Source organism: Carassius gibelio, chromosome B21, assembly GCF_023724105.1.
Source record: "Carassius gibelio isolate Cgi1373 ecotype wild population from Czech Republic chromosome B21, carGib1.2-hapl.c, whole genome shotgun sequence".
NCBI classification, from domain to species: Eukaryota; Metazoa; Chordata; class Actinopteri; order Cypriniformes; family Cyprinidae; genus Carassius; species Carassius gibelio.
Window position 1 is genome coordinate 7,342,219 of NC_068416.1, and position 10,580 is coordinate 7,352,798.

Below are 10,580 nucleotides of genomic sequence, written 5' to 3' on the forward strand. Positions count from 1 at the left end.
CACAAAATAAGCTTGCAAAACATACAGTACATTTACCAAACCTGCCCATGCAATTAGTTTTGTCTAAATATAATCCTACAATACACACAAAAACATAACTATAACTTGTTATTAACACTTTATTCGACATTGTATAACAAGGCTAATCTGCTAATCTCATTTGTTTAGTGTTATGGTGAAACTAATGTTAGGGTGAAACTGACTTTCAAAGCAACACCACAAACACAGAGATGGCTTCTCTCTATTAAGCTATTCTCAACAGAGCAACCACTCCAGCATAAACCAGTGATTAAGCTTTGATTAGAGTGATTACAGCCCAATTTGATCAGTTAGCACATCACAATTGTGTTGAATCTATTTCAGCTTTTCCTCTGCTGCAGGACCAGCTGGTCAGAGAAGAAGCCCTCTCCGGGTCTCTGAAGACAAAGCACAAGTTATTAGCAAATAACCGCCGAGATCTCATTGAAATCAAAAGACTTTACCTCTACAATATACACTTCCAGCAGCCTTTATATTTAGGGCCTTCTTATAATATTACAGATACACAGTTAATGTTACAGTGCTTATATTTGAAGACAGCTCATCAAATCTGTTGAAAATTAAACATGCTTTTGACAGAAGTTGACCTATCTGGTAATTTAATCAAACACTTTTCTAGAACTCTGCACATTAGTTAGGGTTAAGAGAGCATATTTTAACATTAAAGGGAAATTCTGTCAACATTTAAAATGATATTCCCGTTCTCAGTTACTCATAGGCCTTTTTGTTGTTGTTGTATTATACAAAAGAGAAGATTCAAAGAATGGTCATGTAACGATGTAAACGTGAAGTGTAAAGCACATGGCGTAGGTGCACTCAGGGCGTGTCCAAATCCACTTTTGCTATTTTAACAATGGAAAAATGCGCATTGTGCACCCGCCTATACTAACATGCTCTTTAAATAACAAAGAAAAAAACATTGCACCAAACTTTAGACCAGGTTTGAGTTGGTCTATGGCACAGTATATTTTTAGCTCCTTAAAATAGCATTGCACCAGCAATGAGCCTGCACACACCTGTTTTTAAGACCGAAAAAATTTGCGCAAATGCATTCGCTAATTAAGCAATGTGGTGCTGGATGGAAAAAAGCGTACGTCACGGACTGAAACTAGAAAACACACTTGTGCTACGCATTGCGTCATATTGCGCTGGGTGTATTATAGGGCCCAAAGTCTTCTTAATTAGGTCAAAAAGTACTTTATAGGTCAATTAATTTGAAGTAATATACTTAATCATTATGGATTTTAATATATTCTATATTAAATAATATTATTAAATAATGAATTTTATTTAAGCTACAATACATTTTCATTTAATTGTAACTAACATCTAATTAAGTGTCCAAAACATTATATTCAACACGTCAGCATATTAATTTTAAAGTATACTGTTACCATAATAAGTACTGTTTCTAAGTATGCTAAAGTTACATTATTTCCACAAGTTTTTTCTTTAATTAAAATCTGCAAGAGAGATACTAAGTCAGAATCCACTTCCTGCCTGAAACCAAAGATACAACTGTCCTTCCTCTGCCTCAAAGCTATCATTTGTACGCCACATTCACACTTCTAAGTAAATCCATTCAGTAAAAAGAGGCCAGGACCTTGGCATCGGTCCTTTACCCTACACTACAGTAATATGCTGCGGACATAAGCCAGTCACTCGAGCGTGTTGGCACCTACTCACTCGCCCGTCTGTCTTCCCACCTCTACATCACGCCGCCCCCCACCGAAGCAGCCAGCCACGGACGCCTCGCTCAGGAGGATTCTGTATGCGTTGACACAATCTCCTAGAGTGTTTCTCTTGCGAATAATAATACAGATGATCTAATGCACAGGAGTGGCGTGAGGGGCATGACCTCACCGCAGACAGAGTGACAAGTAGGCAATCTGCAACAGATGTCCCAGGTCACGTGCCATTGAAATACTGCCTGATCAATAATGGCAATAAGAGGTAACGGTGAGGGGGGCTGCCTATAGGCAGGCTCGATGGCCTCCCAATGCTGAGGGCAGAGGAACGACTCACATAAATCAATCTTGTCATTCAGGTTGGGCCGTCTCTGTGAGTCTTTGGTAATCTGGAGATGAGGCAGGTGGGGTTGTCCACCCCCATGGTGGAGTGATGTGTTTGCGCATGTGGGATGAAGCTACCAGGAAGTGCCTCTTGAAGGAGAAAGAGAATTCATGCCGAACTACATGAAGCAAGATGACTAGGAGCATGGTGCTTACTCTCAGAAATTCCAATGCATTATATATCTGCTGTAATTGCATATTTATGACGTTACAGCCTCACTATATGAGCGTCAACACAGTGTGGTGCATATTCATGCTTGTGTCTTAATAGTACAACCAAGCATTTAATCTGACCTGGTTACAGCTTGGCTGTCTCTTTTTCTACATCAAAGGTATATTGTGTACACAAAGGTCTTAAAGCTATTGACTATTCTTGGTCCCGTGATGTTTTTAAATAATTTCTCTCTTTGTTTGAAAAAGTCCAACATGTCAGTCTCTAGTCGAGGAATGGTGTGCACTTGGGGCAGGACTCATACTTGTTCATACTTAGGTCTAGGGATTTGAACAACCCCCTAACTCTTTGTATTAAACTTTGGAGTGCAACTCTTTCAATAACTTTAATTCTCATGGTTTGTTGATAAAAAAAAAAAAAAAAACTTTTAAAAAGATAAATGGGTGAAAAAAATAATTAAAAGAGGGATCGTGGGTAAAACTAGTAACCAGAATATCTACGTATAGGGTTGGGTGAGGGCTTTTTGTTGACTGTAGCAACCCACTAAGAATGTCCTGAAAAATTCAGTTATATTTGTAGTTCCATTTTGGAGTTGCTAATAGCGCAGAAAGTGTTCACAACAGCAATAAACACTGTGAAAGTAAGAGCTCTTATTTATGCACCATGCTAAGAATGATAAAGTCCCTTGATATTAGACACATGCTACAGTATATACTCCATAAACCTCATTCTTTTATATTTAGCATGTCCGTTTACTTTCGACTCTTGTTCTCTGGAAACCAAAGTGGTGATGTAAGACATATGACAGAATCACTAGACCGATAGACATCGCTCGCTACCCCGGGAAGAGCTGTGCATGCTTCATTGCCTAGTTAGTTCCTCTCTGTAAGCTGGGATCCTGTACAGTTGTAACCTTCAGATCTTTGAACATGATGGATGCTGGGACATGGGGGTGGGGGTTGGTGGGTTTGTGTCCGCTGTGTGAGAAACTGGGAGATGATTTACTGAGTTCTGATGCCCTCTATCTGAAGAGAGACTAGACCCAGAGTGTCTGTTTATGAACCTACGTGAGTCAGTGTGGAATACTGCACATTTTTGATGATGATGGTGTTCTGGGTGGACCAAGGACTTATGACGGTCAGCGAAATTTGCCTCTCTCTCGCTCTTTCTCTCTTAATGAATTGAACCGATCTGGTTTTCAAGTTGCACTTACTGACTTAATGATCACGACAGTTAATAGTGGTTTACAGCTCACTGGAGGGAAGGATTACCAGTGGACTGACAAAGACAAGAAGCTTTTTCAGAGCTAATGTAGCAAAATGTAAACCAAAGGATGTGTATTAGTTAAGAAATTAATAGTAATAGTTTTTTTTTTTTTTTTTGCAAATTTTTTATTTTATTTCTTTATTTATTTTTTGCAATTTTGAGCTTCACCATTTATGATGGTGAATGTAGTCTTGTAGTACAAGACCATTGCGACATAATCCATATAAATAAGTACTATTTTGGCAAGGTTTGTAAGTATTTTTTTTACAGCATCAAAATACATACTAAAATATATGTAGTTATTGCAATTATTCCGACTGGCTTCCAAAGGCTCCATAACCCTCAAGTTTTGCCTAAGGAATTATTTCCGCACAGCAAGTGCCTGCTATAATTAGTAACTGATAGACTTATGCAATGCTTCATATATGGAACCAGATTTTCTATTTAATGTGTATGCCATGACACACAGCCACAAATAATGTAAATCACTGGGATGAAACCACATATAAAAGTAAAGGATTTTTTTCTTTACGTATTTATCACTACTGTGATCTCATGTATTTCACCATTTAATTTCAAGTTTAAAGAAAGTGAACAATCATGTGATATGCTACTGTACTAAGAATTCCAAATGTGAACACACAAAGAGATATGTGCTATTACATATGTTTGTATGCATCTGTCTATGATCTTAAACAAGGGCACAACTCTGACCTCTGGTCTTCAAAGTAACCTCTACTGGGAAATCAATCAAGCTTGTGTTCATACTGTATGCTTGTTCAATAGATAGCAGAGTGACAGATAAACCCCAAGACAAACTCCTCGCAAATGATCCAGTCAATTTTTTTTTTTCTCCCAAGTTGGTTACATGAAAAGTAACACATGTCCAAAACATAAGGTATATCAGTAACACTTTACTTAAAGCCTGTATGTATATTGCATTATAAAAGTAGTTTTGATGCATTTATTATGCCTAGTAATGCACCTCATAATGCATTGTACAATCTCATGAATAATTGTAACCACACTTAATACAATACTGAACACTTATCAATTCATTGTTACACCATGCATTTTAAATGTAGTTATAATAATTTATAACAAAATATAATGTATTGCAGCACATTATGAATAAATATAATGCATTTAACCCTTTAATAACCCTTTATAATGCATTATACATAAAGGCTTGAAGTGTTACTACTTTATTTTTACCTCACATTACAGCAAAAACAAATTAAAAAAAAATTAATAAAAAAAAATAATAATACAAAATTAATAAATACATAAATAACATTTATTTAATTATATGCTTGTTTGCTTGCAATATGGCAAATGTGTGGCAAACAACAAGTGTGTAATATAAAAGGTATGATATAAATGCAAGACCTTAAAGTGTTAGTTCACCCAAAAAGGAAAATGATGTCATTAATGACTCACCCTCATGTCGTTCTAAACCCGTAAGACATCCATTCATCTTCGGAACACAGTTTAAGGTTTTTGGGTGAACTAACACTTTAAGTATTAGAATGTTTGAATTTTTTAATGTTAATTTGTCTTAGCCATTTACCATTATTATATAAATAAAGACATAGAAAATACAATTTACCAATTTGCATGGCATACCAATACAGTGATATATTAATAGCGTAATAGAAAGTTATATATGATTCTTAATTTAAAGCAGCAAGCAAGATCATTTTAAAGCTCTATTTCTGCCATGCCACTGGACCTTACGCTTGGCAAAAATGTCGAGCAGTTCCCAGTGAGAACTGAAAGCACTTTAGCCAGCTGCTAACCAAGTGTCCTCAGAGAGAGACTTTCTGCTAAACTGAATTAGATGAGCGGCTGAAGAAAACTCGTGTTTTTGAGGTTACCTCGTATTTCTGCTGTAGTTCATTTGTTTAAGCTCATGCAAGACGTGCCCTGACATGGACAATTTAATGACCTTTGCACTTACTGCTCTGTTGTTGTCCATAGTTGTGCTGAAACATGTTTAGACAGGAACGCAAAGGCGATTCTAAATCAGTTGTTAAGAGCAGGGAGCCGTTCAGAGCCCTCGGGCCACAGGCACATCAGGTCATGCAAGGACTTGTGGGTAAATGTGCTGCTCCAGTCACTGTGTAGAAGACTAAGGCTGCATCCCAATAGCCATACTTCCCTACTATATAGAAGGCAAACAGTATGTGAAAAGAGTAATATGTCTGAATTAGCAGTGTTCATAAAACAGTAGGCTTAAAAAACCTACTACCAGATTCCGAAATGCGCATCCAATGTACACTTTATCCCAGGAGGCCACAGGAAAGTTGTGAATGGCAGAATGGTAGGAGACGATGACAAGATGAGGAATGTAGCATGTCCGGATTATATTTTCACACACATTAATATTCTATACTGTACAGCAAAGTTTAATGGTAACAAAGGGATTCCAGAATAACTTTTTTTTTTTTTTTTTTTTTGGGACATTGATGAAACAACACATTTTGTGATAAAATAAATCATAAAATCATACACTGTCATTGAAACTCTCAGAGCTCTTTAAATATGGTGATTTTATTATAAATACAATGATTTTCTGGTGGACCCCCAACTTAATACATGATATTAAAACATGATAGATCAACATACAGTACTGTATAGTTATGCCACATAATGTCAACAAATAGAAAAGTCAACCAGTTATTTATTATTAAGTCAATTAATGTGTTCTTAGCCCCAATTAACTGCAGTGCCAAATATGATATTTTTACATATTCTTCAGTTATTGAATTATTATTGAATTACCTTATACCACATGTGTCAAACTCCGGTCCTGGAGGGTTTCTGGCCAGCAAAAAGTAGCCCCAAACAGCTTCAAAACACCTGCCTGGAAGTTAGTAGTGCTGAAGACCTTGAAGAGCTGGTTAAGGTTTGCTTTATTTGAGTTGGAGCTAAAATCAGGCTGCGTCTCACTCAGCTCCCTAATTCAGTAGTCAGGTCACTGATCAGGGATTCGGAAATTTTAAGTGTCGTCTAAAACAAATCATGTTATTATTATTATTATTATTATTATTATTATTATATGTGACCCTGGGCCTCTTATGTCTTAAGTCTCTGGGGTATATTTTTAGCAAAAGACAAAAAAACATTGTATGAGTCAAAACTATAGATTTTTCTTTTATGCCAAAAATCACTAGGGTATCAAGTAAAGATCATGTTCCATGAAGGTTTTTTTTTTTGGAATATGCATTGCTAAGAATTCATTTGGACAACTTCAAAGGCAATTTTCTTAGTATTTAGATTTTTTTGCACCCTCAGATTCCAGATTTTCAAATAGTTATATCTCGGCCAAATATTGTCCAATTATAATAAACCTCTATGGAAAGCTTATTTATTCAGCTTTAAGATGATGTATCGAAAAAATGACACGCAGGATTTTGTGATCTAGGGTCACATATGTTGGCATAAAAAGTCAGCATTTAAAATTAATATTCAGCTGAAATGTTGTAAGGATATGTAACAGTAAACAGTGCAACCGTTTTTAAAGAGATGTTCTACAATGTTGTACGTTGACCCTGTACATGTCACGGTCTTACGCTGCCTGAAGGAATACGGAGTCGAGGATAAACAGAATAAGGCTTTTAATATATCCAACACAGGGGATATCCAACATGGAGCACAGAGGTAGACACACGTAAGTAGCAAGTTAGGCACAAGTGAGGACAAGTGAGCTGCAAGTGAGAAGACCCGACCAAACAGAACTGAAGGGACAAGGCTTATGTACAACAGATAATTGGGGAAACACAGGTGGATGGAATCATTAACTTAACAGGGACATGGAACACATGAGGAAGATAATGGACACACCTGGGAACTAATCAAACACGGAAAGACAGAAACTGGGTCACGGGCAAAAAACACATTAAATGAGTCCAGGTGTGTGACAGTACTCCCCCCTCCCGGTAGGTGCGTCCTCGCACCGTAGAAACAACAGGGGGAGGCGTAGGTGGGAACTTGGGAGGAGGTTCCGGTGGAGGACGGACTTCCAGGAGGGGGCCAGCAGACAGGGACCACAGAAGGAGGAGCCAGGGAGGAGACGACGGAGGAAGGAGCCAGGGAGGAGACAGGAGCAGGAGGAGCCAGATGGTCCACCAGAGACCAGCCAGGACGGAGATCCAAGGTGGAGTCGACGGCGGGAGGAGCCATGGTGAAGGAGGGGTCGACGACACCAGGGGGCCGACAGGCGGAGACTGCACCGGTGGGTGAGGAGCCCAAGATGGAGCAGCACAGCCGCAGAGCCAGGGGGACGTCGAGGTTCCGGAGGGCCTAGGTGGAGCAGAAGGCTCAGGCGACCAAGGCGGAGGCAGGGTCCTGGCAGACCGATGTGGAGCCGGAGCGACCGAGGATGGAGGTGGAACCGGAGGGAAGGAGGAGCCTGACAGAGCTGGAGGGATGGAGTGACGAGGTGGAACCAGAGGAGTGGAGTCCCGAGGCGGCGGATGGTCGACGACTGACCAAGGTGGAGCCGGAGGGACGAGGGAGCCCGGTGGAGCAGGTGGGATGACAGGCCACGGTGGAGACGAGGGAGCTAAGAGCCAAGGCGGAGCCGCTGGGTCGAAGGACCGAGGAGGAGTCCAGGGCTCGGAGGCTGGAGGCGGAGACAGGGCCTTAACACGCCAAGGCGGAGCTGGAGACTGGCAGTCCAGCGGCGAACCACCGCGCCCCGATGGCGCGGACTGAGGGTGAGCTGCGGGACTAGCTGGCACCAGCAGGGATGACGAGGAACTGGCTGGTCTAGGAGGAGGAGAGAGGAGAAGGATGGGAGGAAGGACAGGAGGATCAGGACTGGACGGAACCAGCGAAAGAGGAGTAGAGGGACCAGCAGGTTTGGGAGGAGGCGGGAGAGGGAGGCTGGGAGGGAATACAGGAGACACAGAAGATTCAGGGCTGGGTGGAACCAGCGGAGACACAGATGATTCAGGGCTGGACGGAACCAGCGGAGACACAGAAGATTCAGAGCTGGGCGGAACCAGCGGAGACACAGGAGATTCAGAGCTGGGCGGAACCAGCGGAGACACAGAAGATTCAGAGCTGGGCGGAACCAGCGGAGACACAGAAGATTCAGAGCTGGGCGGAACCAGCGGAGACACAGGAAACTCAGGGCTGGGCGGAACCAGCGGAGAAACAGAAAATTCAGGGCTGGGCGGAACCAGTGGAGAGACAGAAGATTCAGGGCTGGGCGGGACCAGCGGTGACACAGAAGATTCAGGGCTGGGCGGAACCAGCGGAGAAACAGAAAACTCAGGGCTGGGCGGAACCAGCGGAGAAACAGAAAACTCAGGGCTGGGCGGAACCAGCGGAGAAACAGAAAACTCAGGGCTGGGCGGAACCAGCGGAGAAACAGAAAACTCAGGGCTGGGCGGATCCAGCGGAAATGGAGCAGAGGAAATGACTGGAGGAGGTAGGAGTGGGAGACTGAGAGGGTATACAGGGGAATCAGGGCTGGCCGGAACCAGCGGGGAAACAGGAAAATTAGGGATTACCTCCGTAGACCAGTCCATCAGATCCAGAACTTGCTCCATATGACTTTCAGAGACTGCATATAGCTCACCCTCAGTCGCAGGAGTGTGGGCAGGGCTTTCCTCCACGCCCTCGTTCTCCACGAGGACTCCCACGATGCACAGTGTTGCCGGCTCACACACCTGGTCAGTCGCGCTCTCGAGATCCGGCTCCCTGTCAGTGGATGGCTCGGACTCTGCGGCTGCGGTGGGCTCTGGCTCCGTGCGGCGTGATGGTGGCTGGCTGGTCTCTGGGTCGGGAGTGGGGCTGGCGAGGTCCTCTATGGGGCAGATGGTGAAAGATGAGCCATTTCTCGCCAGAGTCCACTCCACGAATGCGGCGAAATCCTCTCGAGGACCATCTTCGGACGACAACGCTCTGCATTTGGAGTTCAGGCTGGTGTTGTAGAAGGTGCAGAGCGCGCCGTCCGGGTAGCTGGTGGCATTAGCTAATAGGAAAAACTGTCTGGTATGGTCCTCGAGAGAACGTCCTTCCTGCTTCAGCAGGAGGATGAGGAATTCGGGACGATAGAGGGGATCCATAGACACTAAGAAAAGAAAAGACTGTGAAAAAACAAAAGCAAAACGGAGGGAAGAACACGCAGTTTTCTATTTTCTCTTATGAGGTCGGGTCTTCTGTCACGGTCTTACGCTGCCTGAAGGAATACGGAGTCGAGGATAAACAGAATAAGGCTTTTAATATATCCAACACAGGGGATATCCAACATGGAGCACAGAGGTAGACACACGTAAGTAGCAAGTTAGGCACAAGTGAGGACAAGTGAGCTGCAAGTGAGAAGACCCGACCAAACAGAACTGAAGGGACAAGGCTTATGTACAACAGATAATTGGGGAAACACAGGTGGATGGAATCATTAACTTAACAGGGACATGGAACACATGAGGAAGATAATGGACACACCTGGGAACTAATCAAACACGGAAAGACAGAAACTGGGTCACGGGCAAAAAACACATTAAATGAGTCCAGGTGTGTGACAGTACATAGTCATGTTGCCAAAATATTATGATCCAGTGTCCCAGTGTGTAGTGATTCAACGTTTTTTGTACTGGTTTAGAATAGAATCAAATGCTCCTTTGACCTTACATTTAAATCCTAAAAGCCTTTGCAGAATGTACAGGTGCTTTTCAATCAATTAGAATGTCGAGAATGGAATGTTCATTTATTTCAGTAATTCAACTCAAATTGTGAAACTCATTTATTAAATAAATTCTATGCACCCAGACTAAAAACCCACCAATCTAAACTAATTAGAATACTTCATAAAACCAATAAAAAAATAAAAAAAAAACATTTAGTCATGTGTTGGGCTTCTGGAAAGTATGTTCATTTACTGTACATGTACTCAATACTTGGTAAGGGCTCCTTTTGCTTTAATTACTTCCTCAATTCAGCATGGCATGGAGGTGATCAGTTTGTGGCTCTGCTGAGGTGTTATCGAAGCCCAGGTTTCTTTGACAGTGGCCTTCAGC